The sequence below is a fragment of the Beta vulgaris genome, chromosome 7, assembly GCF_026745355.1.
Source record: "Beta vulgaris subsp. vulgaris cultivar EL10 chromosome 7, EL10.2, whole genome shotgun sequence".
In the NCBI taxonomy this organism is placed as follows: Eukaryota; Viridiplantae; Streptophyta; class Magnoliopsida; order Caryophyllales; family Amaranthaceae; genus Beta; species Beta vulgaris.
The window spans coordinates 26,144,800-26,153,375 of NC_079208.1; positions in this window are offsets into that span (position 1 = coordinate 26,144,800).

An 8,576-nucleotide genomic window follows, 5' to 3' on the forward strand; every position below is an offset into this window, starting at 1 on the left:
ATCAGTTTTTATAAATTCTTTTTATCTTTAAATCTGAATTTCTAAACTTTAAGAAAATAATATCTTTGAAATAATATCTTTGTAACAAACGGATAATTATTTTCTTATTTTCCGAAAAATAATATCTTTTCAAAACAGATTTTCTTTTTATAAAACTGATTTTATCATTTGAAATTAGAAATAACTAATTTCCTATAATCTAGGCATGACTTACTCCATTATCATTTAACCGTTACACGCCTAAGTCTAGTTCCTTATATTAGTTCAGTTCCTTTAACATATTTACTAAGTGCCACTGAGTTTGTTCCTTACAGAGGAACAAACGCTTCATTCTCAAATATTCTGCCACAGTTCCTTACCATTCTTTCCTTGTTCCTTTACATTGGAACTAGAAAATAAAACGCCTAGCATCTATTATTCTTGATCCAATGCTTGCTCCAGTATCAACATAGAAACTTCTTTACTTAGCCTTTGAAATCCTCTCTTGACTTCTTCATTGACTTTGTATTCTCCCAGTTCCTTGCATTGATACCTTAGACACCATACACTTAAATAATTCATTAGTTCACTACTTAGTTTGTTCCTTTGTTTCTTTGTCATTATCAAAACTAGGGTTCAACAAGGCTGAATAGCACTTATTCAGTCAATGACCTAAGTGGATCTGCTCAATAGATTAAAGTGCAAAACCGGTCAATGACCTTCGGGGATCTGTCGGATAAAATAAACGAGCACTATCATTCAGTCAATGACCTAAGTGGATCAGCTGAATAGATTAAAGTGCGAAACCGGTCAATGAGCTTCGTGGATCTGCCGGGTAAAGCAAACGGGCACTATCATTCAGTCAATGACCTTAGTGGATCTGCTGAATAGATTAAAGTGTGAAACCGGTCAATGACCCTCGCGGATCTACCAGATAGAATTAAAAGAAGCATTACTAATTACTCAGTCAATTACCTTAGTGGATCTACTGAATAAAAGTGATTGCACGATATTAAAAGTTAAGTCGTGACATTTGTGAGTAGCCTGGTTAAAATCTTGTAGTAATAACGGTCAATGACGTTAAATAAATAAGCCGGCAAAAGATGACTAAAATAATAAAAACGTATAAATACTCGAACAGAATACATCAGAGTTGAGCAAAAAATGGGAATTGTATTAATTAAAAAGACGAATTACAACCCTAAAACAGTTGGCCACAAACGGCCCACTGCAAAAAACACTAATTGGCCACAGACGACCATATTTACAGAACGGTAAAGATAGTTTGGCTGCCCATAGGAAAAGACGTTATGAGCACAAGGAGCACACCACACACAAAGTGGCCCAGTACAAGAAGGGTAAGGGAAGGGAGATAAGAGTCTATTTAGCAGGCTCTTCTTCCTCAGAATCGTCAACTACTACCACTGGCTCTTCCGTTTTGTCTTCAACGGTAGCAGGGTTGGCAATTTCAGCGGTAGCATTGACGGTCTCCTGATCCTCCTCAAACTCGGCCCTGGGATCTGCGTTGGCGATGTCAGCCTTAGTAACACCATTGTCCAAGACTTCGCCCTCAACCGGTAGCGCATGGACAAGGCGGATGTGGGCATCCTCAACCCGGGACCAATCAAAGTCCGGGAAGGTGTGCCTGACACACCTCATAGCCGCAGACCAGCCACCATTGTACCGGTTCAGCAGGTGAGAAACGAAGTCCACCCCCTTTTGGTACTCCTTGACAGCCTCACGCTCATGCGTCTTAGCCTCAGCAATTTGATCCCGGAGCAGCCGGATTTCTGGATCTTTGTTGGCCAAGACCAAGGAATGATCCATCACTACCTTAACAAGGGCGGCATCAGCCTTTCCCACAGCAAGGTACATATCACAAATCTCCTTGCCGGACTAAGCTGACTGCAAAAAGTAAATATGGAACCGGCAGTTAATACCAAAGAAAGGACGACAGCCTACTTGAAGAAAAGTAATAAACGAAAACACGAATACTTACCAAGGCCAGATTGTGGGCGTGCACGGCAGCCAAAGCCTAGACCTCGTCCACCAGTATGTCAAACTTTAGCTGGGTCGCCTTTAGAAGACGGTAGCCCAGGTTCCCGCCTTCCAAGGGACGGTCCAGCAGTAAGGACTCGTCGTCCAAAATGTTGAGCTTAGGCTCAAACTTCTCGCCGTCCTTTACCGGGGATCGGGACCAGCGCTTCCTCACAAGCTCCCTGCAATTCCAGCCGGGCGCGTTCAAGGTAGCCCACTTTTCGCGGTTTGGCAAAGAGCTCCAACCCAGGCACCATCTCTGGCAGAGTCAATTGCTTGTAAATCTTCGGCCGCAGGGAGGAGCTGCCAACCTCAGCAACCCGGCCGGAGATCAGGCTGGCGGATTTAGGGGCCACAACAGTAGTGGCAGTCTTGGAAGCCACCTTCTTCGCGGTCGGTTGCTCTTTTGCATGCTCAGCCTTCCGTTTCTGAGGGACGGAAGAAGAGATGCGATGTTGCAGAGGCATCGAATCCCTGTCGTAATCCTTAGTGCTAGAGCCCCTACCGGCCTCCACGGCCTCCTCGGCTACCAGATGGTGCCGGGATGGGAATAAAACGGCGGGCTGGTTTGGGAGGCATGTTGCTTATCGGCCTGTATTTATGGTCAATGTGAAGCGCCTCGCGAGTTAAGAAATCCCGGCCTGGGGACAAACATTCAAAAAATGGTGTCATTGTTAGCAAAGAAAAAGAGGCATAACAAAAAGCAAGTTAACAGAAGCAATCGAAGCATTACACTGTAGGGGTCGGTACGGCAGAAACCTAAGGCCGGCAAGGCGGGGTTGCTAAACACGTATGTGGCATGAGGCAACCAGTATTTTGGCACTGCTATCTGTTTCTTGCCCCTCAATGCCGGTATCGAAGTTGAGGAAAAGAAGTCATACGCCACTTTTTCCCGCCGGGTAAGACCCCGGTCGCGGATATGCTCCATACGAGATCGCGGTTTGGTCCACTGGCTGCGTAAGGGAAAGCTTTCAGGCACCCGTACCCAGAATAATCTCTCCCTCCAGTGCTTAAGGGAGGTAGGTTTGGGATACACCCTCAACTTGCCGGCCTTCGTGTATAGAGACATCCAACCACCCCGGCCCTCTTCTTCGTCAGCCCGGGATCTCCTTTTTCTCCCGGCTCCTTTTCCTTTGGCGGACCCATCCTCCTTAATCCAGTGAAGCTTACGGAAAAGATTCAAGGTTTCCGGGAAGCCTTTATAGGGAACCACCCAGGCATATGCTGTCAGGTTCCGCCATCCCAGGGGAGTCAGTTGGCCAGACAGATGTTCCAAGCCTTGAAAATTTTGATGAAGAAGGGATCTAACGGGAATCTCAGCCCAAAGTCTAGCATATGGGCATAAATAGCAATGTGACCGGGAGGGCAATCGGTCACACAACTCCCCTTAGCCGGGAGCACTAGCTTGTACTCGTCCGAAAAGGCAAAGTATTTGGGGGCTGAAGAGGTACCGGGAGGAAAAAGTTACGGGGATCGCTCAGCTAAACCCATCATAGTCCCATATTAACCATAAACATTTACCCCTAAGGCTGCTGCCTGACCTACTACCATCCCTAGAGGAGAGGCTCGTATTGCCGGCTCATTGTCATGCCTACCAGATGTACTACAGTCATTCTGGCTCTTAGTTCTAAGTTCCCTAGTAACATCTATTACTGGTGAACCGCTAAGCTCTATGGACTTAGGGGAAACGTTATTAGAATTAACGTCACTTTTAGATAAGAAAGAGGGAGTTCTAGAAATGTTTTGAGAGTCAGAATCTGAAGATATTTTAAATATGACGGTATGAAAGATAAGAAAGAAAATGGGAAGAAATACCTGGTAGGAAGGGTATGAGAGAGGATTGAACCGGTATCAGCGAAGTGCGCAAAGGCCGGGAGAAGATTCGAATCAAAACCGTCAAGAGTACTAAGGAATAGAAAGTCCGTTATGGAGAGCAGAGCAGATTCGCAAATTGCAGAAAGTGAGAAATGAAACTTGCCTAAGGCATGTTTATAGATGAAATTGCGGTTGGGATTAGGCGACTCTTCGTCTTCCCGTCCCGATCACGCCACGTGCTGCTAAGTGGCACCCAACTGTGATGCAACTCCTCATTAAGAGCTCTGTCAGCTGATGCGGATACCGAAGCAACGGTTGAAATTCCTTAACCAACGATTCAGCTTCCCACTTCAGTCTTAGATTAGCTCCACCTATGTCGGATAACAAAGTATTCAAGCAGGATATGTCCATGCTAGACATACCGGCTTGGGGGATAGTTGTATGGGGGATGACTAAGTCTCATATCGGTCCAGATAGACCGGGATACGCTGAAGAGATCACGTGCTTATCACAGCCTTATTGGTCTCATCATAACGACTTTATTCCGGTGTCCTACCGGTATTATCCCACGGGCCCTCTGCCAAGGGCTTGGGCTGGATCCAATTACATCTATCAGTGCCTACGGGCCTAGAGATAGATTTTATCTACAAGATAGAAGCATATCCTGAAGGGATATCAAGGAATATCCTCCGTAAATACAGGGGCCCAACCTGTATATGGGCCTATCCGGGTTTCCTATAAAAACCCCCTTTGATCTGAGTCATGAGGTACGTTCCCGAATCCCAATACATTCTACTTGAGAGCTACCGGCTTTACCAAATACTGACTTAGGCATCGGAGGGGCGTTCCTCGGATCAACCCCCGAGGTTAGCTTACGTGTTCTTTCTTGCAGGAACTCAAATAGGTTCAATTGACTACGAGACATACCGGTTTGTACCCTAAAACTTGTCCCATACCGGAACAAGTAGTGTCCTTAAAAATTTTGATAACTTAAGTAGGCGGAAGGTTTCGTACGATCTTGGGGGTATGCATACTAAGGTCATGGGTGTGAGACGGAACGAAACCGTATTTGCATTTCATCTAATAGACCAAGTTGTCTATTACGAATTAAGTAGCCCGCATGATTCTAGTAAGATGACGGTGCTCGTTCGCTACCAACTAAATAAAGAGTAAATAATGTAACATTATTGTAGTATCATGTTTAGGATTGTTCATTATTGCTTTGCTTATATTTATATGCATTCAATGGTTTATTATGTACTCAGCTAGCTGATTGTGTGTTGTTATGTGTTTGTTGACCTGTGATGAACCATTGATGCTACAATGGGTAGCAGACTAGGTGCACTAGTGCTGCTGCATGAAACTGAGCATTCGAGGGTAGTCCTTAGTCTTGGACTTTATAGCTTTTGAATTAAGTATGACAAGAATATTAGGATTTACTTAATTAGTTGTGTTTTGAATAAAAGGGGTTGTTGATGATTCCTGAGTTGTAGTTACATTTTTATTTCCACTCATTTCAGTTTTCGAGGCAATGATTTGAGTTAACATTCTTTCTTATTAAGCCTTGCGTTTTATCGCGGCAGTAACACTCCCAAAGTCGATGCGACGTAGTCGTAGACGTGTATAGATTTTGTGGGTGTTACATTTAAACCATATTCATAAAAAAAGTGTTTTCATTAAAAAAAATAATAAAATTAAAGACGAACTAATACAAGATACTCAAAACACGAGTTTTCAAATATAAAACTAAAGATTAGCTAATTTCAAGCCAATGAGTACATTGGTACCATAACTTGAAGTTTAGCACCACACCCATCTAAACTTTTCTAATTTCATCAATTAAAACTCAGTAGGATACATTACCTCCTAGCAAATTAACAAAAACCATCAACAAATTAAATTACAAAATCAACAGATTAAATGTATACAAAGTGAATGGAAAAAAAGGTACATGTAGATTATTGCAAATAATAGTGTCCACTGGGTGGCCTAATGTAATTGTGGTGCAAGACAGCAAGATAGGGAGGTGAAAGGGATTGTAGGTAACGAAAACAAAAGTAGCTCAATGGCTGAGTACGAGATATGATCAAATTGTGTGATCTAATCTAATCCTTTAAATGAATTAGTAGGCAAAGCAGAAAAAATTCAATCAATTTTTTAAAAAGATAAATATAGTGATCACAAGTGATGTTAACTACATCAACTGCTAAACACACGAATCATAAGCCATTTTCAGAGTAATAAATACATAATTATAAAACTTTAAATCAGAAGATATTATTTATACAATGATTTAGTAAAAACAACATAAAATCTTAAATTTATGGAACATTTAAAATTTACATTTGTGTATATACTTATTTTTTATTTCCAACTTTTATATCATATATTTGATAGATGAACAGGTTAAATATTTTCACCCTGATTTTAGGACAAATAACATAAAATCTTAAATTTATAAAAGAAAAAATTCTCCATGTAATTGTACGAATATAAAATTAAAATCATGACTAAGTGGGCAGCTACTAGTGAGTGGCCAAATATGATGCATCGATGGTGTAAGAAGGTAGAATAAGACTTCCATAAATGGTTTGAGTGTTATTGGAAGTGCCACTGTGATTTTACCTAAAACTCTATGAAAAGTATTAAATAGAGCAAATCCTATTTCTATAACTTTTTAAACAAAATATAGGTGGTCATGTAATCCATCATGGCACTAACTACATCAACTACTGAACACACAGGTTATAAGTCAGTATCTAAAATAATCTCAATGCATGATTATGAAATCTTAAATCACAAGCTAACATTCACCCCCATGATTTTAGGACAAAATTCTTAAAATCTTCGATTTATAAGACAAAATATTTCTCGTGCAGTATGCACAATGCACGGAAAGTTACTCTTTTTCCAAAAACTGCCGGAGAAAAAATATCTATCCCAAGAATGACACTGATCCCGTCCGACTTCACTGAATTTCCTATCAGATTTAAGAGATGGCAACTTCCTTTAATTAATGATTTGTTCTGCTAGGACCATAAATAAAAGTGAAGGACAAATTCTATTTCATGTAGGCATGTATTTTTCGATACCTGTTTTTAGCCATGAACAATTTTATGTTGTCGTTTCGAGAGTTACGATTAAAAAAGATCTCAAAATCTTTCTGTTTAATAATACACATTGTTTACATGCAAATATATCAAATGTAGTTTACAAAAAAGTATCACAAACATATAAATTAATTTGAAAATTTTATTTGTGATTTTTGTTCATTACCACTCATACTTTATGTTTTATGATTTTTTGTAATGTGAAAAGTTAAATCAATGTTATTATTTGATTTCCATTAACTATGTAATAAAGCAATAAATACTCACGTACATTATGCACGGATCTTAATACAAGTTGAAAGCGTAATTAAAGGTGGCTCATTTAAATCAAAATCCATCTGGACATTGATTCTTATACGAATGACACGTGTATCAAAAAAAAAAAAAAGAATGACACGTGTATCAAAAAAAAAAAAGATGGACGACTTTTGATTGGCCAAATTGATGTGAATCTTAATGAAGAATTCACTAGATTAGGGCTCTTTGATGTAGTTTAGTGGATTAATTTTATGAAAGTTTGTATTTTTATGTATTTTTATTTAATAAGTAACTGGATATGGAGAACTCAGGCGTATTTCGGCTCACAGTTCAACTAGGGTTTTTGGATTCACTCCTGAAACAATGGTGGATTCTCTCCTGACACTTGAATTAACTCAAAACAATCTCTTAATTATTCATTATGGCCGAAAATCCCTTATATAGTACAAGATTTTCCTAAACCTACTTGAACTAGTAAAACAAATAAACTTATTTATCTTTATGTTAAGGATCAAGATAAAGAATATCCTATACTTATCTATATCACACGCCTAATAAGACTCTGATAAGGAATTAGACTCCTAAATATAATAGGATTCCTTTATCAACTTAAACACTTAATTAAAATAAAACTGAAATTAAATTCCTAATTTACATAGAATCCTAACAGAACTAGAATTCTATATAATGACTACCATTTCCATATCAAACTCCCCCTCTAGAAAAAAACTTGTCCTCAAGTTTTGTTGTAGCCAAGCAATCATCCATGCGCGAAATCCATGATCCATTAAAATTAGGGCACGACAGGCAGCAAACAACCGTAGAAGGCATGATACTCTTTGATATGCGTGGCCAAGACGAACCGGAGGATAACAAAAATCAGTGGAAGTAGTGGCATATGGTGGTACCCAACGTTTCCTTGGCGCTTTAGTCTTACACGGGGCAGCAAAGATCGTACCTTTGGTGGTGGTACAAGCCAAAGATGCAAGCGTGAAATCACTGGGAACGTCATGGGGAGTGGAGCAAGGCACAGGTTCCTGCTGGATGGGCGTGGTCTCTGACGAAGGAACTATATGAACCAAAGCATCCGAATTTACCTTCTCATCGGCAATCACTTGCTTGAAGAACAAGATATATTCTTCCTTAGTCACATATTCTTCATTGGGACATTGATATTCTTCATGACCAAGTCCTTGGCACTTCAAACAATGAAGCCTTATAGCACGTTCCAAGGAGGAGAAACTCGTGGTTAGAGCAGCCATCTGAGCCATGAGTGTGTCGACCTTGTCGTTTATAGCCTGAAGGGCAGCGAACATATCCTTTTGATTATTGGGCATGGTAACAGTCGAGGTGAGGAGCACGCTGTGAGGCGCGAGG